This window comes from Ambystoma mexicanum, chromosome 5q (assembly GCF_040938575.1).
Source record: "Ambystoma mexicanum isolate Mex_15411 chromosome 5q, UKY_AmexF1_1, whole genome shotgun sequence".
NCBI classification, from domain to species: Eukaryota; Metazoa; Chordata; class Amphibia; order Caudata; family Ambystomatidae; genus Ambystoma; species Ambystoma mexicanum.
The window spans coordinates 382,680,709-382,706,231 of record NC_090933.1 but is presented as its reverse complement, the minus strand read 5'-3'; positions in this window follow the sequence as shown (position 1 = coordinate 382,706,231).

The following is a 25,523-nucleotide window of genomic DNA, read 5'->3' as shown; positions in this document are numbered from 1 at the left end:
TTGATAATTTGAGGTATAGATTGAAGACATTGGTTGACTGGGGTGCCCAGAAAGAGAAGAGTGCTATATTACTGGCAAGATCAACCCAATTGGTAGCCAAATGTATTACTAGTCTAAGGAAAATGTCCATGACAGCAGCCATTGAAGTCCATAATAAGCTGTAAGTAGTGGTGCAGTATATGGGACAGAATTATGGGCGTGCGCCCAGTGATAAATTAGTAAGAATAGAAATTATTTTTCTAAAGAGGTTTACCCAAAAATGTATCAAATACTTTAACCCATCTAGAGCATAATCAAATAAATATGGGTAAGAAGATTAGTGTAAAACCTATGTACTAACATCATTATAAATATATAGAAACCAGCTGATTGAGATACTCAATACTTAATCTTTAAGATCCCTTAAATAGGCCAAGCATGTAAAGATGACAGCAGTAAAATTGTACCTCCCTGATCTTTGTTATAAACTGGTGACCCTTACAAGACAGGCCAAAGCCCAAGTTCAAGGTCCTCTTAAAATAAATAGTTGGATGGTAAATGCGGACAAGGCGTCTGCTAATGAGAACGGCTGAACATACTTGTCGAAGAAAATGACAGGGGCATTTGTGACTTACCCTGATCATATTTAACTGACAGACAGGGTTCGTTATATCTGAAATTCAGATTTGGGATCTAATGTTTGGGGATAACTATGAATAAATCAGATAATAAGAAATCGTAGAACTGCTCTTTTTGTCCTGATGAAATGGAGTCCATGCTATCTACTCTGTTTCTCTTCCCAGATTATGAAGACATACCTAAGCGTAGCCTGAAGCTGGTGATCACAGCAGCTAGAGTAACAAGCATGGGCGAAGTGGAGAGACTTTGTAGGTTAACTGGTCAGTTAAATACTACCTTGATAGGGATGTTTTACTTGGATCGGGCTGGGAGTCTAAGAATAAAAGAACTGGTGGGAGGAGGGTTACTTAGGTTTGCTCATAAAATTATGGGTGAGCATGCAGACCAGTTGAGCTAATTAGGTTTTACTGTAGGTATATTCCAATGTCGTGTATTATATATTTTAAAAGTTGTAGATTTTAATACGTATTTAAGCAGGAGTATGTGAAAGAATTCTGATTGCATTTTAACCACCCATTATTTATAATACATCTATGGAATAGTAATTTGTATGTAACAGGAATGCTTTTTTCAGTTCAGTTCAGTTGAATATTTTTATTCGGATGAACACATCCATCAAACCAATGCAAAATACGAATTCATGACTTTATACATTTACACATTGGCACATAGCAGAAATACCATTATTGAGATACAATACTTACACATCAATTCCCATACAAATAAACAGCGTACTAATACAGAAAAGAAAATCAATTCACAAAACAGCAAACACACCTAGCTTTGTCTAAATGGGGCAACAAAGCCCAAGCAACATGTGGGGAGTCAGCAGATAAAAGAAAAAATAAACCAGAATACTTTTGTCCCAGATTAAAGTGTCTAAATACAGGAAGGATATAGGCCTTTCTAATATTCTTTTAGGCAGGACAAAACAAAATAAGATGCTTAAGGTCTTTGATAGCATACCCGCACACTGGACAACTCGCTAAATCAGAGAAGCCCTTCCAGCTAGCAGTGTTGTCCCTCAACCACCGAAAGTTAAACCAGGCTTGTGTAATCAGCCAGCAGTCTGCCTTTTTAGAACTTAGAATAAGATAAGGCTGCATAACCCTCACTCGGCTAATAACAGCAGGAGCTCTATCCATTGGACTGAACATCTCTTTGCTCTCCCTCTTCTCAATACCTACTGAGGCAAACAGACACGTGTAATGCTGTAAGTGTGCCGATGCAAACAGCGTGCTTGGGGGGAAGAATGCAAATGCATTGGATTCGGTCAAAAAATTACTTATAAAAGAAAGCCAAGGGATGCTATATGCCAGTTGCCCTTGACCTATAGAGACTTGATGATAAAACATACCAAACTATCTTTCCCATTTGACCAAAGACGTAGCTAAAAAAGAATCAGTGCTAGCATCCATCAGTTCTCTAAAGAGCCCACTCCCAATTCCTTGTGGACAGTAAAATTAGGAGCGGACACCGGGAGTCCCAATAAGCGATTAAAAATAATGATTTTCCTGTAACTGTAAAGCAGACATTTTATAGCAGCCCCAACGGAGGGATCCATACAGGACTGCAGCCTTTGGGTCCCAGACTTTTTAATATCAATTCCAGTGGTTGACCATGAAACGGGAAAGCCCACCCAAATATTTTGTCATCTTCAATTGTTGCTTACTGTAGTATGTGTCTTGCATTGAGTGCACTAATACAGGCATTGGAATGCAGCTGAGTAGCCTGGAACATTACAGTACATCAAGGTTCCAGGAATGACAGTTAGGGACAAAGGATGGGAGATGTAACTGGAGAGGATGTGTATACCTAAGCTCCTGCCTCCCCTTCATGACTTGCCCTGTAACTGAAGAAAGCCAACTTAATTTTATACTTACTTGCGTCCAGTGTCATCTCTGATTACCTGTACCTGCTTCCAGAACCCAGATACTACACTTACTAAGATGAGCTTGACCTGTTACTGCTGCTGAAAAGCGAATGACTAAATAGTCAACATCCTTGATCCTTGGAATGACTGCTCCATTGCAAACCGTAGGATTCATTTTCACAGACCTCTTCCATCCAGCACGCACCATCACAACAGACTTTACAGTAATGGTCTTCAATTCCCAGTTGTTGATGAAAGCAGAAAAGGCATTATTGAATTTCTGAAGGGCTATTGGCATTCTGGTGAACAAACCGGTGCCATTGGCATAGGCTAGGGTGGGAAAAGCCCTGCCACCAACCCTTGGGAAATCTGCCTGGGCATCCACCAGGACATTGTGTAAAACATTAATATACAGAGTAAAAAGGACTGGAGCCTAGACACAGCCCTGGCGAACCCTCGGGCTAGCATCAAAGCAGACCGTACATTGCCACTCAAGCCAACTCCCCACACACACGCAAATACCACTTGGAAGTTCCCGCAACACAGTCAAGATCTCCATTGGGTATTTCATGGACCCAAGCATGGCCCACAGCTTAGACCTATCTACTTTGTCAAAAGCCGTGCTCATGTCCATGAATGCAAGATATATAGGCTCACCCCTGCAGTAAATGGAGTTTGTCACCTATAAATATAAGTTCAGTGTCTGTTCCATGGTGCCAAACCCAGGTCTGAAGCCGAGTTGTGTATCTGAGAGGATGGAAAGTTCTGAGAGCCAGGTTTCAATACACCCCAATAACACAGTCCCAAAAATGTTGAAGACAGTGTCGAGCAGGGAGATGGATTTACTTCTCCCACCCATGTACTCCTCACCCCGATGTTCTCTCCTTCCTTTTCCTTCCTCCTACTGCCCTCTCTTCTCTTTCATCCACTCTCCTCATCCTCTGCCTCTCACTTCCTCTCTCTGTCCCTCCAATGTTCTTCCGACAACTGCGACACTCTTTCTCTTTGTAATACTCACTCATCTCTCTATTCCTCTCCATTCCCTCTACTCTCCACTACTCTCCACACACCTCTACTATTCTCTGCTCCCACTACCCTATTCTGCTCTACTCCCCACCCAAAACTCTTTGTTACATTCTCCTCTCACTAGTCCCTACTACACTCTCCTTTGACTATTCTCTACTACACTCCCCTCCCACTGCACTACCCTCCACCCCACCTTCTCTTAAAATCAGCTTCAGTTCAATTGCATATTCAGCTGGTTCACTCACTCTCACTAGTGCGGCTTAGTCTCATACTTAACCGCAATCACTCTCTTCACTGACCATACATGCACCCAGTACCACTTTCTCTCCGCAACCAATTGCTCACTGCACTCATGCTCTCTGTGATTCTCCTCCACACTCCGCTGCAGCATCCTTCATTTGCCTGGCCTCTCAGTCCCTCTTCTCTTCCCTTGCACTCTCCCAAACAACTGACACTGACCCCTCCCGTTGGTTCTGGTGTCCGCCTGGCTCCTCAGTCCAAACTCTGCCATGCTCTTTACCCGAAAGGCTTGAAATCATCTTGTAAGCCCAAACCCCTTTTCATAGGCGGGTGCGCCGGACTTTTGTAATGGCAGCCCACAACCTAACTAGTCAATTTCAATGTTCTTTCTCAAGCATCCTTGAGCATCCTGTTTGCTAGTCTGCAGCACTCTGTTCGTCACAACTTTACTAATGGGTGGGTTGTGGGCTTCCTCCTCCACCGCAAGTACTATTGGGTACTGCAGTCCTGAAGGGGAAGAAATAGAAAACTGGCCAAAACATGGTACAGCAGGTACTGGACGGAAAAAACTGGTACTTTGCTTAAAGCTAAACACATTTAAAGGAAACTGGGGCTTTCACAACTTCCTCACCCTTCCTCTGGGATAGGCCGGGCCCAAAAAAACACCCTCGTAGACCTCCTGTCCCAGTTTGAGAGGGGTCCTCATTTCCCCGACGTGGTCAGATCCCTGTTTCAGTAAGCAGGCTTTTATGATACTGGTGTGGTTTGGGGTGTTAGATTTGCGTACGCCCTTGCACTCATTGCTTTTGACCTGGCTGATTTGAAAGCGGCAGCTGGAAGGGCCATGCAGGTTAGTAGTACCCTTTCAGCCGGCCTGTACTTCAGTTCCTCTTTCAAAGTTATACGAATGGTGCTCTTCTAGGCCTAACAGTGTTCCGACACTTCTTGTGTAAGGCTCACAAAAGGCTCTTTGGCATTTTACACTGCTGAAGTCCACGAATGCGCCAACTTCTACAAAGAAAGACACTCTGTGATGCATATGTAATGACTACTCTGTCAATAACCTGAGGATTGATAAGGCTAGCAAAAAACTGCCAGCCATTAAATGTGACACGGTGTCATGGAACATAATTTGACTTTACATTTATTGGCGAAAACATATAAATAGGTGAAGGATCGGTGACTCAAAGAGTTTTTTTTCTATCCATCTAACATAATGAAGACACCCTTAGGAGGCAGAGCAGCTCATTCGACGTGCGTCACGTTGCGTAGGATGACGAATGTCACCCCATTCACTGAAACAGCCAATATGGAAATGTTCAATATGAAGGACGTCTTTTGTGCCGTTGATGCATTCCTTGAAATGTTCCGTTTCTGTTGTATGAGTAATATCAAATAACGTTAATGTTTTTTTTTTTTTAGTTCAAGGTTATCAACTCAGTCGGCCTTGCCAACAAACAATAGAGATGTCAGGAGCTGTCAAGAATTTCCAATTGTGCTGCCATAAAAAAAAAGTTTCAATGTTGCAGTTATAATCTTTGTCATTGTGAGTTCAAGGCCTTCTCTCTCTGACAACCAGGATGCCATTTTGAAGCTCTCACTTGCATTCGGTTTTTGTGCAAAATGGCTGTGTCCGCAGACCACAGCAAACAGTCTGTAACTTGTTGAAAGATGTTAAAGCAAAACACACAGTAAGAAACACGCAGATTGGTGGACGAATGCTCTGCAAATTAAAGTCTACAAAATAAGAACTGAATTCGAATGAGAGGGAAACTTTCTAGAAATGTAGACATCTCCCATTCAGAAAGTCCATCCCTGAGGGAAATCCCAGTGGAAGGCATTTGGTGCATATGAACTCACGCAGCCATACACAGATATCAGTAAACTAATTACTTTAGATTCTGTGACACCACAGTGGGACAAGCTTGTCACAGGCGTCCAGGTCTACTCTCTCTTTCCATGACTGGTCATGATTGTTGCAAATCAATGGGCCCTCTCTGGACAGAGAGCCTGGAAGTTAAGTTGCAGTCTTTTCAACGGGTAGAAGGTGTTGGGAGCTATTTGCTGGTTTGGGAAGGAAAGGTGAGGGGAACTGGGAGGAGGAATTGATGTGGGTGTTGTGCATAGAACAGAGGGCATTCTTTGTCATTAGGGATGGGATGCAGAGAGCAGAATCCCTTCCCTGAAGAGGCCAACCAAAGCCACAGGACCTTTCATTGTCATATCAAGTTGTCATTGTCAAGTGGCACAGCGAGTAGAGCGCCCGCTTTGACACCCGTGCAGAGCCTGTTAACGCAGGTTCGAATCCCGGCGGGGCCAAACTCAGCCTTTCATCCTTCCGAGGTCGATAAATGAGCACCACACACCGTGGATAAGCAGCGCTCAGATACCTGAGGGTTTGTAGCGCTATATAAAAGCCTAATTATTATTATTATTATTACTACTTTATTGGTCCCAACACATGCTGGACAAAAGTATCCAATGAGTCGGTCCAAGACCTGTTTGCTGGAAATCCCTTGCCAAATAAACTGGCTTATTCTGTTGCCTGTTCCAATGGGAATGCTCACATTTCTTTCAATGAACTGGATGTGTTTCGAATTATTTACATTGCACGCCCTTTAAACTGAATGTGGGACACGAGAGCAGGACAATTATTTACTTTACTCTTGCTTTGAATAAAGACATCTTTGTATTAGACTGCTTGCTTCACAGTACTTTCAATGCAGCAATGACGTGGTTTTCAATTTACATTCCGTAATGGCCGTTTCATGTAAAAATACAATTAACATAAAAAGGCTAAAAAAAAGTTTAGTAAATCAAGGCACTCAGTTCTTTCGCTACTTGCTAGGAAAAGGTGACTGCTGCTGACCTTTGATTGTTTAACCTTAGGTACAATCAGTAAGCTGCCGGAACTTAATCAATTTTTCTAGTCGGCTGGTAGCAGAATCGGGCGATAGGGCGAGGATGGTGGGCCTATGTCCAAAGATGGCCTTGTAGATCAGGCACATCAATTTGAATAACATTTGCTTTTTAATCCATAGCCAGTGTAGCAATACCAGACGAGTTGCAGTGTTTTGAGTTCTCTGCAATCAAGTTAATAGTTTCGCCGATAGACCAATATATACACTATTGCCGAAATCAAGAGCAATTGACATGAATGCATGAACTGCCTTTACCCTGTGAGGAGAGTCTTAAAATGCTTTAGCTTTCTCAGCTGGTAGGAGCAGGATTTTGCAACCTGAGAAACCTGGGCCTCAAGTGTAAGATGTGTGTCTTAAACATTGGCCCTCATTCCGAGAATGGAGGTAGCCATGGCGCTATTTGCACCATGGCTGCCTCCAATACTGGGTCCGGCACCGGTCTGGTTGAATGGGGATTTACCGGGACATTCCGACCTGTGCAGACCCGGTAAGTCCCCATTCAACCAACCATTCCCCATTCCCATTTAAGCCCCCATAGGGCTCAATGGGAATGGGGAAGGCGCTAATAACGGGCCTGCTAATAGCAGGCCCGTTATTAGCTCCCTGGTCCCTTAGCGGGACCCGTAAAGGATGTGTGGTCAGACCACACGTTCTTTGCGGCTCCCGCTCAGGGACCTCGGAATTGGGCGCTAAGGGATTACCGGCACCGGTCCCCTTACCGGTGCCCGTTATCCCTTACTGCCCAACTCAGAATGACCCCCATTATCTTAGCCTCTTAGATCATGAGAGTCCAAGTCCAAAACATTTGGAGAGTCACATGTTGCAGACCCCATCCCTATGACATCCCTCATGCTCCTAAAGCCACATCTTAAACCAGTTCTTAAATAGATGTTTCTTAAATGCCATCTTTTCCCTTGTTAGCTAAGACACTCATGCTACATTGCTCCACTGATTACGTGACCAGCATCTTTTGTCACCCATCAGCCAATTGTGAAACTGCATCTGTTTTCCTTGCTCTGGCTCAGCCCTAAATACAGGTGTCTGCAACCTTTCTCTCTTCAGATGTTTTCATTTCCAACTCCCATCAGCCCTAGCCAGCAGAGTTAATGGTGAGGCATCATGGGAATTGTAGTCCAAAACATCTGGAGAGGCACAGTTTACAGGCCCCATTCCTAATGGAACCCTCAGCCTCCTAACCTGGGTCTGACAAAAGTACCTTGAATCGCCACTGATGACTTGACTAGCACTGGCCCAGCTTCCCTGCAGCTTGTCAGGTGAGTGCATATGCTTCCTGCCCTCCAGCTCAGCTCAGGATGCCAACAATGGTGATGTCAGCACGCTTGTCATGCTTGACCTGTCGGCAGCCTTCAATACAGTGGACTAAGACATACTTAAATCCAGACTTTCATCACTGGTACATATATCTGATAAGGCCATTAAATGGTTTACAGGCCCATACCAGTCCGAAGCTCTACCTGTTAGCTGTAGAGTCCCGTAGGGTTCATCCTTGTCTCCAATACTGTTTAATCTCTATATTCGCCCATTACTTAATATAATCACCCAAATCGATCTGTGTTACCATTCATATGTGGACGATACGCAGATATATGTTTGCTCAACGCAGCCTTTGAGGCAGTGGAGCCTATATAAAAATGCGCTGGAAAAATTCAATCGTGGCAGTTAAATCCTTCTAAGACAGAGATTATTGTCCTTGGTCCAAAAAATAAATTGACCAACATACTGGTACCCTCTCCAACTATGTTTGGTATGGCTACAAAATATACATAGACAGTTACAAATCTGGGTTGTCCAGTATGAGTTGTAACCTACAGGTCAACCAAATCATCAAGACCTGTTACTTCCAGATGAAATTCCTCAAATCTTTACTCTCGTTCATTTCTGAAAAAGATCGTCCAATGGTGGTGAAAGCTCTTATGAACACCAAATTGGACTATTGTAACGCCCTGTTGGCTGGTATCCCTAAGTACCAACTTCGGGGGCTTAAGGTCACACAGAATTCAGCGGTGCAATTGATTTGTTTAATACCACGAAAAACTTTGATATCAGAGTTCTTTTAAATGTATTCATGGCATCGCTCCAACTTATTTGAAATCCAGAATTGTAAGTCATCAGCCCACTCGCACATTGTGATCCATGGGAAAGGGCTTGTTAATAATTCCCCCTTCCAGAACTACAACCTGGGGTGACAGGCGTTTTTCCTCTGTGGGCCCACGTGCTTGGAACTCCCCTCCATTTCCGATAGGCAAATTCATTTTCTAACAACTTTTCAGAAGCAACTGAAAATATATCTGTTTAAGTAGTTCTCTGAGTTAACTGATACAGGTTGTCTGCTCCCATTCGATTATAATACCATCTGCGCCCATATGCAGTTTGTTGCCAGACTCCCTTGGGATATGCGTGATATAAATGTAAAAATCAAATCAAATCGAATCAGAAGATAAAGATGGGTTCCCAACTCAGCTTAGCCATTTTTCTTTTTCCGCTAGTGGAATTGAACTTTGGAACATTGGCTGTACATTTGCTTTACGTGTGCCTTTAATCACATTACACGTGCAGGTTTGGATAAACTAAGGGAGTCTTTGCTACACAGAGTTGCGGCACCCATGTAAACTGAATAAATTATAGTTCCTTGGTGTGCTGAGCATTCACTGTGTGCATCGATAGCCGGGAGGTGACCGTTGGCTCTGTGATTTGGAGCCATGGAGCTGCTCCGACATTTGATACTGATACTGCTGCAACCTTGATGCTGAAGATCGCTCTTCTATGAAACTGGACTACTACTTTGTTTTCTATACTGGGACGGGCAGCGACTGCGGGCTTTGGGCCTTGGAGCCGCTCTCGATCCCTGTCCTCGTGAAGGACATTGTATCTCATTCTTTTGTAGGTTCAGACTGAGCTGACTGTGTACTGTGTACTTGTGGCAAGATGGGGGTTGACTGCGGGCTTATTGCCTTGGAGCCACTTAGGCACTCAAAACTTGGCACATCCACTGTGTAGAACACTTACTAGTTTCATCACTCACCTACTTGGTCTAGCCCTTTGATCTTTCTAATGGGATGGGCGGTGACTGTGGGCTATGCGTTTCTGAGCCTTTGACCCACGCTAGTACCCAGCTTGTACGAAGTCCACTGTAGTACTTTGGTTATGTAGTTTGAGCACTTGTGGTAGTATTGCATGGCAGTGACTGAGGACTCTGTGCCTTTGAGCCGCCTGGCGTACGCTAACGCTGCTATACTAAAGACACTAATATATCGACTTGAATCTCTATTACGCCTTCCATTTTGCGGCAGGTGGCTTTTGTGGGCTCTGCACCTTCGAGCCATTTTTTCCCCTGTTGCAGCAGAGATGGAAGGTGGAAGGTGGTCCTGTTAATTACATTTCCTTGAGTGCTAGGCTATAGTTTGGGTCTCAGTGGCTCCCTGACCCTGGTATTGTTGCTGTCTCTGTTTTCCTATATAGGAATTGTTAATTGACATTTGTGTTGTTATTATTTTATCTTATCTGTCTGTCCCTGGTGATTCCCCATGAAACTTGGAACAAGCCGACTCTTAGGAGCGGCTTTGGACAGGTCTGGTAATCCCGTTTGGGTGAGGGTAAATTGATTCCAAATAAGATGTTAACATCCAATGGCTATGAGGGGGCCTTTAAGGGCTTACTGCCTATGACCAAAAGCCACCCACGAATACTGGAGAATGCTCAGTTTGATGGGGGGTGTTTTGGAAGTGACTGATGCTGAGTGTTTGCAAGAATGTTTATCAGCACTACCTGTTCTTGTTACGGGGAAGGTGGTAAGATTTCATGCATCGACACCACAGCATGCAGGCAAGTTAACTAATGATAGTGGATCTATAGGTTCTATCTATTGCTTGTACTTAACTAAGAGTAAGGAACCAGGCAGGTGTCCTAGTGAATCAATAGTATCCTCTCCTGCTTCTACATCCTGCTTCCCCAATGTCTTTGTGTTTGGCAGGCCCTGTGAAGAATCGTTTTCAAAGTCCAGACTCCAATGACTGCTGGATGTGGGGGAGGGGGTCCATGGTCCACCACACACCTCGCCAAGGGGATGTAGGGACAGATGTGTAGGAGGTTATACCACAGGAGCAGGAACAGGGGAGCTTCTGTATGGAGGACTAATTTTACCAAGCTGCTACTTCTACAAAGGAGCCTTTAAGGGACATCATTGACCTAGACATGCCCTCCATTTTAGACGATACATTTACAACAAGAGACGTCAGGCGTTTGTCTGGTGTTGGTGTTCTTGATATACAAAACATTAGTACTCGCCTAGTAGGAAGGGGGTTAGGCGAGATCAGGCTTTTAACACCTGTGCAGGATTGCTTAGCTCGGGGGATATTCAGGGTAAAAGGACTGGATAGTTGTCATATCCTATAACCACATTACAAGACCAGGCAGAACGTGTATGTTTGCAACGGGGTGCAAAAGACCCAGCCTAACTGGACTTTAAATACCGATAGTTCAAGTACACTTGATGAGTGGGAGGCTTCTCCAAATTTGTCTGATGCTCTGTTAGAGTCTATCGTTGAGCACAGAGTCCCAACGGTACCTCCAAGGAACAGGGGTTCTCACTCCAGGGATGGATTTAACTCTCAGACAATCCCTAATCATACCTTACAGAGTATATCAATGGGGGCTTGTGAGCTGTTATCTCCCTTACTATCTAACCTGCATGCTAGTCTGAATCCTGCACTTAAGACATTGGCTGATACGCAGGACAATTGGGGGTGGGGTGTTAACTGGTCAACAATCAGCTTTCAATGAACTCTTGACACGAATGACATTTTTGAAAGGATTGTTTTAGGTGGATGGCTCCTCAAATCGAGCAAACAAGACACAACAAGGCAATGCCAGATGAACACACTGAAAGACTCTCAAATCTGGATGCCAAAGCCTTTCTAATTCTCGAAAAACATTCTACAATGGAGATTATCCAACGTAATTCTTCGGAGGAACTAAGTGTGGTCCTGGCGGCCAATTCAAAGACTACCCCAATACATCCAGCAGGCGTAGACTGTCTTGATAAATTGAACGAGATGCAGATTATAGACTCTCCGGACAGCCCCTCAGCTATTGTGGAGGCTGTGGGCTGCCTAGAGAATCTGCAGATGGAACAATGCATTGAGCCTGTGGTATGCAATGCAGCTCCTTCAATATCCAACTGTGAAAGTCCTGATTTAGATAGGAGATTAGCACCTAGGGGCAAAAACGCAAGAACAAGCAGAAACATACTATAAAAAAAAAAATATGCCCTCTGCCAGGTTTAGAGGGTGTAAATCCAACCTAAAATCCTTTAACCTAATAACAGGGAGTGCTAAACACTCTGAAACTAAATATGATGGGGATCAGGTACTGGTGAATGGGCGATCTTGCTCCAAAGAATGATTTGACTCACACAAAAACCATACCACCAAGCCCAGGGGCGTTGCTGGGGGGGCTAAGGGGGCTATAGCCCCTGATCTTTTGGTTGTAGCCCCGGATAGAATCTCAGGAGCTACAGCCAAAAGACTAGCTAGCCCCCAGCCCCAACAGTTTTGACATCAGCTTAGCCCCGGGTCTTTTCCAGACCTAGCAACTCTCCTGACCAAGCCTATGGTCCGCGATGAACGGATCGTGGTTGTTTTACTTTACTAACAGGTCGTGCAGCTGCAGAGACTGGGGTAGCCATGCCAGAGTGGGCCCAGACCAAGCGGACTAAGATCACTGCCTTTGGCAAGATCGTTAGCACTACCCAGGCACACGTATCAACAGGCTCACAGATTATGGCAAATCTGTCGGCTCATGGTGATAGACGAGGGTTCCCTGTCAACCAAGAAGGGGACCATACTGTTTCACCAGTTAGTAACCACGTATTGATGAGAAACCAACTTAAAGACAGTAGTCCCTGTACTTCCCAGGAAACGATGGATACCAAAGAACAGCTTTTAGTCCCATTGGTATCCCAGTCTGATATCGTATCACCCACAATTTTGCCATCAGTAATTTCGAAGGAGGGAGACTATTCGACCTGCCTCAAAAATAGTAGGCTGGGTTACCAACAACACATCTGACAACTTATCTAGGCTTAATAGATCTAGTTTATTAACTATCTTTAAAAAGATCCCCCTTCTGAGATCCATTACAACAGATGACATTGATACTATTTCATTGCCTATTATGGATAACCACTGTATGGCCAGCTACTTCCATTTGGAAATAGTGGCCAACATGGTGTGGGGCCAGAGAGAAAACCTATTGTTCTTGGGGTATGAATTAGTTGGACTGCAAAGTATTATGGATGCCAAAAGGTTTCCAGCCTTTAAAGCAATACACACTACACCAAAAGAGGCATCCAGGAGGCCCAATGGCATTGCTAATAGGGACCCGGGGGATGCGTTGGCACTAATTACTAATTTCTCATCATGGATACAACCAGCCCTGAAAAGTTTGATTACATCAGACAAGGATCGGGGCATCCATGACAACATCGAGGTAGAGGCCAAAGTCTTCACTGGGGGTACCCCCCATAGTTATATGTTCCAAGACACTATGCTTCAATCCCATTTTGTAGTTGATGGCTTTTATACCATCACAAGTCTGGCAGTTAGAGGGGCTTGTGGGTGACCGAGAGGGGCACTTGCTATAGCCATCGATCGTAACCTTGGGATTAAATGGGAACTAATTTATAGTAATGAATGGCTGCTGACAATTAACTTAGATTTGAGTTTGGATCAGCAGCCGGTGTTACTGGTGAATCTCTATTGGAACCCTATGAGGGTTATGTTTGAGACTATACAAGGCTGACTGACTGAGATATTTACTAGACGCAGCTATAAACATAGCACGCCTACAGTAACAACTAATTAAATAACAAAAAGCATTGAGACACATACTTTTTATAGACACGGTTATACAAAAGACCCTCCATGACCATTTTCTGTTTGCCGCGGTTACATGAAAAACTACCAACAGAAACATTTATTAAACATAATAATATCCTTGCATCTGCAAAAAAGAAAACTTAATTAGTTAAAGAACACACACACTTTAAGAAAGACAATTTAATACACACGTTTTTATGATCTTCATATCTTGTATACAGTGCATCATATGCACTATATAAGATACAACATTTGTGCATACAACACTGTTGTTCTCTTTGCACATACTAATCATTTGGTAATTGGGAAAAAATCCAACTTGGATTAAAAAACAACAGAAAAATATTACAAAGTATACAAACTACCACTACAATAAACAAACAGGGATATATAGGTAAACAAAGGTAAAGAATTCCAGGACCCTACGCCAAGTTAAGATTTGTGCAGTTTAATTTTTAACATGGTGCCCTTTAAGTGATAACACATGTTTCGGCTCTGATGAGCCTTTTTCAACTCTGTGCTAGTATTTGAAAGTAACTAAGCATTAAAATAGCAAGTGTCAATTATTAGAGTTAAACCACAAAATAAAATAAGATGAAATGAACCCAATGTCAACAAATCCCCAAACGATAGCAAGTGATAACATTCAAAAAACAGAACATGAATTTTGTTAGATTTTATTAGCCAGCATAACATACAATTAAAAAGACAGAGAATAGGGTTTTGCATGGGGAGGAGTATATCGGGTATGAGAAAACATAGGGAGGGAAGAATGGAGGGAGAGACAATTGAACAACAAGGCAAGAAACAAAAATAAAAAATTGTTCATTAGTGATTGTTTCTATATTACATAACGTAAAATTATAATGTAAATAAACATTATACCATACAAAGAACCTTTTAGCTTACCCTATTTGCAGTTCAATCTTACTCATATCTTTATTTTGTGATCTTGATTCCTGGATTGGTCCCATAATTTTATCCTATTAATAAATAGTAGTACGGGGTCGCCATTATTTACTATGCTAATATTACATCTAAAGTTAACTGCACTCTTGGCTTACCGCATTCCCAATTACAATGAGCTGTTGTTCGTATCTGTAAATGTGTGTTAGGTTAGTGAGAATCCCCTATTTTCTTATGTATGAGAGTTACAGGAGATTAGAATGATCTGTTGTTTATACAAGCGTCCCGAAAAATAGTCAGCACTAAAAGTGTTGTCAGTAGCATTTAAATAGTTTTGTGTACAGTCATATGTTAATCCCAACTGATTTCTAATGAGCCCGCTCTTGTCTGGAATATAGAGATAATGCTCGATGTACACGCTTACCTTGATGCATGCTGCTCACTCGCGTCGGCTGTGTTCAGAGTGGAAAACAGCGAATGCCATTTTGGAACTATTTGTTGTGTCGTCACCATGGAAATGCAGCGTAGGAAATGCACCGTTGAACGATATTCCTCCCGAGTTTAGATATCAGAACAAAAAATGAATAGGTAGCTGCTCTATATTTCCTTTGCAAAATCATGCAGTCTATATGAGATACTGTTTGCGCTGAATCTGTTGTCATATACGTAAGTAAAAGTCTGACGCCTGTATGTTTAGTAGCACGTTGCTATGGCAATGCTACATGCTGAAACCAAGTTCGGTACAAAGGTCTTATGAACTGGCGTAGTTCAATTAATAGTGCTTTTGGACATCAGCCAACTCTCATCCCATAATCCTATTAACAGAAATGATATTAAACCAAGTTATCCTGTCACTAAATAAATAGTCGACGCCATTGAAAATGTTGAGCATCTCCATAGCAACGCTACGTGCTAATACTATACTGAGCCCAATACGACTCATAGTTACATGGACATGGCTAATTCCCTTCCTATGGTCACAATAACGTATGTTATACATAAATAGGGAAACCATAATGAACAAATCTAGTAAGTTTGACCCGTAATTATTAGAAAGTTTGGGGTTTTAGGTACGGGGTAAAGGTGACTTTGAGAAAAGGCTGAATATATTATCTACGTAAGAGTATTGCCAGCAGGGTAATGGTAGCAAGAAGGTTTAGAGTGTGGATTACCAAGTAGTGTTTGAGCAAGCACCTCTTTGCAAGATGCTCAGCAGGATGGTGCAAGCAGATGAGTGCATAAACATTATGTAATCAACTACTTGAGAACAGTATAGTCATCTGGGAATTATTAAGCATGATAGTATGATCCATTGAACTCCAGTACAAATAATGACATGTCTTCAAATATCCTCGAATATCGAGTCTATCTTACTATACATATTCCACAGAAGATATGCTGTCATGTAGGTGTCATGACACTCTCATACATTTTTATGATATAATAAAAGGTCTGTATACTTGGCCTACAGGAACGATGCCATTTCAGTGTCAATATTAAGGCCTGTGACTGTTGAGTTGAAATAACAAATACATCTTACCTCCGCCTGTCGTAATGCTTTAATTCTATCCCCGTCCCTCTTGGACAAGGTCACATGTTGGAAGCCAATAAACTTGATTGTAGATTTCTCATCCATTTGGTAATTATTTTGCCAATGCAATGATAGTGGTAGTGATGGGTCTTGGCTCCCAATTTTAGTCATATGCTCTCGGATCCTGGTTCTAAGTTCCCTTTTTGTGCTGCCTATGTACATTTTTTGACAAGTACATACAATGCCATAGACAACATACTTGGTTCTATCGTTAAGCCTTTGCCTGATCTTGGCAGTTTTGCTGTTAGTATCCATGAATTCCTTCGTCTTTTCACTTGCACTTGCAAATTTGCACATTGTGCAAAACCCACATTTCCTGAAACCATTTTCATCTGTTGTTAACTGCTTCCTTTATATCTGGTAGTAATGATGGGCTGATAAGTGATTTGAGGGTATCAGCTCTTTTGTAGATGATAGATGGTTTGTCCCCTACACATTTTTCTAGATGCTCGTCCAATTTGAGTAGGTGCAAATGCTTTTGTAATACCTTTCTGATTATTTCCTGATCTCTATTGAATTGTGTTACAAACATCAATTTCATTGTTTTGCCATCTGGTGTTTTTGTCTTCTGAGTTAAAGTGTCTGTCCTTTGCAAATTTTTGGTTTTCTCAAATGCTTTTTGTACACAGATGCTTGGGTACCCTCTATTGTTAAAGTGGTTCCTCAAAAGTGTACATTCCTGTTCGAAATTGTCATGCTCTTTACAATTGCACCTTGCTCGGATATATTCTCCCAAAGGGATATTATGTATTTTTGTGCGTTGATAACAACTACTAGTATGTAGTATCGAGTTCACTTCAGTTTTCTTTCGAAATGTCCAAGTTTCTAAATTATCATCTTTAACGTGAGTTTTAAGATCTAGAAAGTTCATTTGAGTAGTATTATTTTCCCCTGTGAATTCAATGTCAAAAGGGTTCTGATTCAATCGTCTCGTAAAATCTAGGAAGAGATTTTCAGATCCTTCCCAAATCAGAAAAAGGCCATCTACGTATCTTATCCATAGTTTGACTCTATTATTAAAGTCTGGGTCTTGGTATACTGTATGCTCTTCCAGCATCCCCATAAAGAGATTCGCTAAAGGTGGGGCGCATTTCGTCCTCATTGCTACCCCGTTTAGTTGTTGCTATAAGCAATTGTTGAAGGTGAACAAGTTAGATTCAAGGGTCAGTTATAACATTTCCTTAAGCAACTCAATTTATTGAAAATAAGAAGCAGAATCATTCCTGAAGGTGTGGTCAATAATGGCTATTGCCCATTTGTGTTTAATCGATGTGTATAATGCTTTGACATCTAAGGTGGCCAGTATGAAAGAGTCCTGCCATTCAAAAGTTTGCAATATGCGTATTACGCTGGAGGAATTCTGTAGGTATGATTTGGCACGACTTGCTCTTGGTTTTAGTATTCCATCTAAGTATTCACAGAGATTCTCAGTGTCCCAACCAATGCCGCTTAAGATAGGGCGACCCTCTGGTATAGTGTTGTAATGTTTATGGTTCTTGGGTAAAAAGTACATGGTGGGTGTTATTGGGTCTTTAGACATTAGGTATGTTCTTTCTTCATCAGTAATTAGACCTTTTTTTTGCCAATTGAATATGGATTCTTCAACTTTCGGTAGGATAACTTGGCGTGTTGTAGTATTAAGAATTCTATAGCAACCGGGGGTTGTCAGATGGTTGGACGCCATTCGCAAATAGTCTTCCCTATCCATTACCACGATACTTCCCCCTTCATCAGCTTCTTTGATCACTATGGATGTGTCACCGGACAGTGTTTGAAGGGATATTCTTTCACCCCTGGTTAGGTTGTCTTGTTCGGGAAGAAGCCGTCTTGTACCTTTGTGTGTACGTCCCGAAGGTTTGTAGAGTTCTCTTGTGACTGCTTTGTAGAAAGTATCTATTACATTGTCCATTGGTAATTGTGGGATAAATTTTGATTTGATTTTAAGTTCTTTAGTATTTAGAAGATCCAGTTGAATCCGTAATTCATATAATAAATTACACTTTTCAAAATTCTCATCTTCTCTCAATGACCGTAGTATGAGTGTGTCTTCTATATCCTTAATTGTCAGATCACTGATCGGTGTAGGCAATTATTTGGCCTTGTAGTTGCCTGGGGCTTTTGTGGCAACATTTTTTAAAAATTTTAGTTTCCGTATAAACTTGAATAGATCGATGTGTATATCAACTTCTTTTAGGTTTTGTGAGGGCGCAAATGAAAGTCCTTTATTGAGTAGTTTCTGTTCATCCTCTGTAAGTGTTCTCTTTGCGAGATTCAACACTAAATCTTCCACTACTTGTTCCTGTTGCCTTCTTTTGAACTGACCCTTCTCTGTCTTTTGTTTTCTGTCATTACTTCTTGACTTCCGTTGTTTACTCCCCCCCTTTTGGCTGATGTCCGAAAGCACTATTAATTGAACTACGCCAGTTCATAAAACCTTGGTACTGAACCTGGTTTCAGCACGTAGCACTGCCATAGCAACATGCTACTAAACATACAGGCATCAGACTTCTACTTACGTATATGACAACAGATTCAGCGCAAACAGTATCTCATATAGACTGCATGATTTTGCAAAGGAAATATACAGCAGCTACCTATTTGTTTTTTGTTCTGATATCTAAACTCGGGTTGGCATATCGTTCAATGGCGCGTTACCTACGCTGCGTTGCCATGGTGACGACACAACAAATAGTTCCAAAATGCTTCGGCTGTTTTCCACTCTGAACACAGCCGACGAGAGTGAGCTGCACACATCAAGGTAAGCGTGTACATCAAGCATTATCTCTATATTCCAGACAAGAGTGGGCTCATTAGAAATCAGTTGGGATGAACATATGACTGTACACAAATCTATTTAAACGCTACTGACAACACTTTTAGTGCTGACTATTTTTTGGGACGCCTGTATAAACAACAGATCATTCTAATCTCTTGTAACTCTCATACATAAGAAAATAGGGGATTCTCACTAACCTAACACACATTTACGGGTGCCAACAACAGCTCATTGTAATTGGGAATGCGGTAAGCCCAGAGTGCAGTTAACTTTAGATGTAATATTAGCATAGTAAATAATGGCAACCCCGTACTACTATTTATTAATAGGATAAAATGATGGGATCAATCCCAGGAATCAAGATCACAAAATAAATATATGAATAAGATTGAACTGCAAATAGGGTAAGCTAAAAGGTTCTTTGTATGGTATAATGTTTATTTACATTATAATTTTATGTTATGTAATATAGAAACAATCACTAATGAACAATTTTTTATTTTTGTTTCTTGCCCTGTTGTTCAATTGTCTCTCCCTCCATTCTTCCCTCCCTATGTTTTCTCATACCCGATATACTCCTCCCCAATGCCAACCCCTATTCTCTGTCTTTTTAATTGTATGTTATGCCGGCTAATAAAAGTGGTCGAAGTGTACGAAAAGAAGTAGTGGAACTATGTTCTCTGGTGGCCTGCTCCGCTCCCCACAAACCCCATCAACTCGTCCCCTCCCACACACAATACACACCCCCAAACACTTGCACCTGCTGTTTAAGGGAACGTTCAGTGCAGTGCACTGAAAGTGCAAGTTTCAACTTCTTCCTAAACTTTGATTTTAAAACAAAACCATTCCGGAACGGTTTCTTTTTCAAATAAAAGTATAGGAGCTGTAAAAGGTAATTTAAAAAAGTACAGGAGCACCGCTCCCGACCGCTCCCGCTCACTTCGACCACTGCATCTAACAAAATTCATGTTCTGTTTTTTTTTATTGTTACCACTTGCTATCGTTTGCGGTTTTGTTGACATTGGGTTCATTTCATCTTATTTTATTTTGTGGTTTTACTCTAATAATTGACACTTGCTATTTTAATGCTTAGTTACTTTCAAATACTAGCACAGAGTTGAAAAAGGCTCATCAGAGCCGAAACACGTGTTATCACTTAAAGGGCACCTTGTTAAATATTAAACAGCACAAACCTTAACTTGGCGTAGGGTCCTGGAATTCTTTACCTTTTTTTTAACCAATGTTTTGATGGCTTTGGCTTACCGTCACTCCAGTGAACTGCGACAATACACCACATCTTGAAGTATTTTTTCACCAATCTTCAAGCTATGCCCCACGTTTTGGAACAGTGTAACCTTCTAGTATAATTGGTGATTTAAGAGTTGCCGAGCAGACCAGCTGTACCTTAAGCCTCTTTTCTCTTGCATTCAAACAGGGATATAGACACTGGGTAAGAATAAACAAAGGTTGTTATACTGGATGGTTGCAGGACAGAGAATGGAGAAGGTTAGGTTAACTTGGAGAACAAGAAAAAATAGCATGGATAGGTAAAGTTGGAGAACAAGGAATAGAACAGCAATATGTAAAGTTAGTAAGAATAAACAGGGGAAATTATACTAGGTAGTTGCAATTGAATGGATGCGGTAGGGTAAGTAAACTTGGACAGCAAGTGAATGTAGGGTGGGGTCATTAAACTTGGAGACTGAGCTGCTGTGAGTGGCTTCAGCTTTACCTCCTTAAGAAAAGTAAGGTACTCAAAAACAATTGCAGACAGTTCGCAATATAACTGCGTGAAGGACCAACCCAGCAAAAAGGAGATTGAAAAAGTGATATGCATGTTCTATGGATACGTTTCACAGAGGGGTCCTTTAAACAAGCCGTCACACAGTATGAGAACTTCAACGTTTATTAAACATCTTGTCTGCGTACATTTGAATAAATTGAAAGAATCATATAGAAAGACTCATATAGACATAAAGTAAGAACGCATGGAAAATATTTGCAAAGCAGTATTCATCATCTGCACCACAATGTTCAAATATTATCACTATTTTTCCAACAACCAACACCCAACCCCACCTGCCTGCACCTGAACTGTAAAATTGTTTGGTAATATATAAAACCTGTCAAAGCTGGATGAAGGTGGGAGATGCCACCCTAGATGGTTTGGACAAGGCTATTTCAGAACACCAGGATGATTGTCAACGCTGGGTGCAGCATTCAAAACTAGACTAGGGTGGCTGACGTTCAAAAACAGAGAAAAGATGGGTTGCACACAAGGAATAAGCGTATAGTGGACAGCGATACGGAGCATAACGGTCCAATGCATGGGGAATAATACAGTAGGAGATGGTATGTGTGACCCAACTGCCAGGAGTCAATACATAATAGCTTGTATTGGGGGGGAACAGACATGAACTTTCTGGAGCAGACTGAATAAGTTGACAGAGTGAGGAGAGTGACAGTCTAGCAGTGGCACACTAAGGAGGAGGTTTGCTGAGCTGCAGTCTATCCTTTGTGCATACTATTGGAGGCTGAGTATTTATAAACTCAGACTTCTGTGGCGCAGAGTGACAGTCTAGCAGTGGCACGCTAAGGAGGAGGTTTACTCCACAGAGTAGGCCAAATACCACAGAGTGGAATGGTTGCTGCACCCTCTGTGCAGAATACTTTTGAAGGGAATACGACCAGTGTAACAAGTCGGCTGGATGTGGGATGTCCTTCTAGCAGTATTATCGATATGCTGCATAGCCCATTGGCTGTTAACGCCATACGTTTCTGAAAGAACGATCTACAATATATGGAATGGGTATACCACTTCCACTTTTGCCCACTGTGGTAACCTGGGCTAAAGTGGGAGTGCACGTGAAGGAGCGCTTTGGCTTGGAAAACACACATCAGAGGGAGTGGTTAGTCCCACCCGTCCCATGTGTGATGAGTCTTATTCGAGGCTCCAGAATACCAATGTGATGTGTGGTGAAGGGACATTCTGTGATTGTGCCCCATCGGGGCTGAGGGCTTTTTGCTCCAGCTCTGAGAAAGTATCTACTACTGAACTAAATAAATCCTGCCATGCGAACATCACTGATGGCGGTGAGGGATACTGAACATTCATGCGTCATACTGCTCGAGAGTGTAATCCGTGATAATAAAACCGCTGTGCTCAGATGGTCTATCATACTGTGACTTTTGGCTGAAATCCCTAGTTTAGTTCGTACCTCTTCCGGGGAGATTCAGAGAGTCGCTTTTCTTCACAGGTATCGTACTGATTGTTGATATATTTTACTTTGGGATTGGACTTCAATGCTGTGATGAATGAGAGGGACAATTTGAGGGTTTTTGCTTTCAACCTCACTCACATGAAAGGAGTTCCCAAAAAGGATAATCCTGGGAGAGAATTGGAAAAAGACCACACACTTGGGGATGAGGTGCAGTGTTTAAAAGAAACGAGGAAGCTCCCAACAGCTACAAAGGGCTGGTCATGGTTTTTGAGAGCATTGTGTCTTTAACACTGAATTTGTTAAATGTGAGACTGATATTCCAGCTTGTCAATTAAGTATCCTCTCATGGAACTCAAGGGGACTATCGCATCTTTTTTCAGATCCGGGGTTGGGTATTAAAGTTAAGTCACATGTGATTATCTCCCTGTAGGAGACCTGATTGATGGCTCGTCCAGTCTTTGGTGGCTTTGAGGTCACAGCTCAAATGCCAATCAGGGATTTATTGGTCAACCATCTGGGGGCCTCCTAACCATGGTTAAAAATTGCAGAGCTCTTATGGTGGTGGGTACTGATGATTCCTTATATGTTATTTTAGCTACCCACATTAGATGTATGGATAAGCCTTGTTGGGATCTCCTTATATTACATTCATACTGGCATGAAGGCATGGGAGAATTGAGGGAGACAATGGACTGGCTGTTATGTTATGTGAATGACTGGTGTGAGAATTATCCATGGGGTCACTCGATGTTAGAAGGTGATCTAAACTCAGATTGTGTTTCTTTTTATTCGAGGGCCACTGTTTATTCGAGCAAAATACGTAGTAACATACATAAAAATGGTGCAATTTGGAGGAATGGTTTGGCTGATCTGGGGATGACATTGTTGCATGATATTCTGAGCGAAGATGTAGTCCTCACCTTGACATGGAAAAATTGTATTTATCATTCAATATTGCACTACATTGCACTACAGAGAACTCCTCTTTTATTGGAGATGCTGCAATGTAAGGAATATGCTGCAGTATGTAAAACCAAGCCGACAATATGAAACACACATAGCGGCTATAAACTGCGATCTTCCATGCTACATGAAAATGCTGCACCAGCCGACATGATAGACATATATCTCACAAAGGGACAGTAACAGCACAATGAAAACGCTGCAATGTTTGATAATGAAGTCGATGACGAGAACTGCAAATCGTGGTTACAGGAACACAGAGAGCTGCACTACCTCCCATCAAACAGTAGACATTGCAGCGCTATGTAGATACTGCAATGTTAAACCATATATACCACGAACGCTGGGTTGTAGCCATCCCGATTACATGGTCTATACAGTGAAAAATAAGTTAGGAATGCATCAAACAAATTCATTTGAAGTAGACCGCTACAAACGCACATTTTGATGTTATAGTGCACATATAAGGACAATTCTAAAGGAACCGGCTTGCAGACAGCGATGGTTGAACAGCAGTAGTTAACAGTGCATGCTAAGTGAATATACCGGTATTAGGTTTTATAAAATACCGGATTAGATGGTCTCCCGCCCGTACACCTAATGAGGGACTAGACGTCGGGCCCAAGACTCAGAATAACCAATTGTATATAAGATCATGTTAACAAACGGAGCTCAGCGCCGGGTGGCTACATTCTTCCCCATTTTCCTTCTAGGGGACCTGACAGTAAACCTGTACACCTAGGATCTCTTGCAACCAACAGGAGACCGGCCCGTCACACCACCAGATGTAGGCCTACAACATCTGGCCATAAGGTAACTATCTGAAGTATGATACTGATCGTAGTCTATTTAGACTTTATATATAAACCAAAAAGTGATGAGGTTCCAATGGGGTGGCATGAGCCACAATGGCCCTAGCCAGGACATGTAACCACCAGTTAAAAATATATTTTTTCTACACTAAATTATACATACTGATCCAACAAGAGCATATAACAATTAAGATAATGCTACCGAACCCAGACCAAAAGTATTTGTATTGACTTTTCCTAGGTAGATGTGGTAATTGGATATCCCCTAAGGAGTATGGGATACAGGATATAATCAACACCATTGTACTGGAGAACACACCTTCTCCTCTTTCTGATATCTGATTAATTCTTGCGAACAGTTGCAGTCAGGGAAACCCGAGGTTGTGATAGAATTCACCTTTTTAAGACAAAGGGGCCCTGCCCACAACCCTTGAATTCTTTTGAATTTTTTAGAAGAAACCTTTTTAGAGGTACATCGTTGGTACGCTTCGTTGGAAGGTCAATAAAGTTATATAAGGCCGAGGTGTCTTATGGAAATAGGTCCTCCTTGAAATGCCAATGTGACAAACCTTTTGGATATTTGTTTGAAAATCATAGTAGACAAACATTGTAGATGTAGGGACAGCTCTCCTTGTCTTTCCCTTTTATATGGGCGTTCCACCACGCGCTACCTAGGGACTAACACCAGACACTAAGGAAAGGGTGTTCTTCCATCTAGGGGAATGGTAGTTTACACATTAAGTGTTTTCAAATATTGGAAAGCATGCCCTCTTGAAGGTTAATTCCCTAGTGTATTTGGGCTTCCTGCTCAGTGTAAAGCCCAATATTGGTGTACACCAAACCTGGTTTCATGATCATGCCCAATCTATGGCTAATCAACTACAGAGGATTGATTCCAAATTTCGAAAGCACTCCTTAAAATTGTCTGTCAACAATTATTTGGGGAAAATTGTACGAAATGTATTAATGGAGTGTTATGCCTTACAAATCTTGGAATATCTACCTACAAAGAATTGATATGGAGACAGAAACTGAGAGTACCTGTGTCTGTGCCGAATGATGTACTTCGTTATGAATTAGGTATTGTTTCTCTTAAGGCTAGAGCATTTTGGAAGATTATGTCCTTTTTTCTGAAAATCTTATGTTCTATTGTAAACTCTCTTTATGTTTATTTAAAGGTTCTGCTCGAAGGAAAAGGAAGCCCTTGGGTGGATAAAATATATAGGTTTATTGAGATTCTTCTGGTCGAGATTGGTAGTACCATTGAAGAATTTGTAGATAGACCAGATTCAGATAAACCTTCCTTGTATCTGTATGATTGGACTTGCACTGTTGACAATATGCACTCATATTCCTTGTTGAAGCATCTGGAAGGTGAGCATAAGTGTGGAGTTCTTGCCCCCTTCCTTGCAATTTACCCTGACACGAAAATTAAATCTCTTTTTTTGCGTTTTCGCTGTGGCCTTGTTCTCACCAGGAATATCCTGGTCAGATACTGAGTGCTCACAGAGGAACAAGAAACTTGTTTCTGTTTGAGGAATGGGGAGACTGAATCCCTTGAGCACTCAGTACTATTCTGCTCCCCTATCCAGAGTTTACAGTGTATTCACTTGAAGAAGATTCTTGAGTCATGCCCATTGAGGCAGCCAGGTTTGTTATTGGATATGTGCTTAGAAGGAC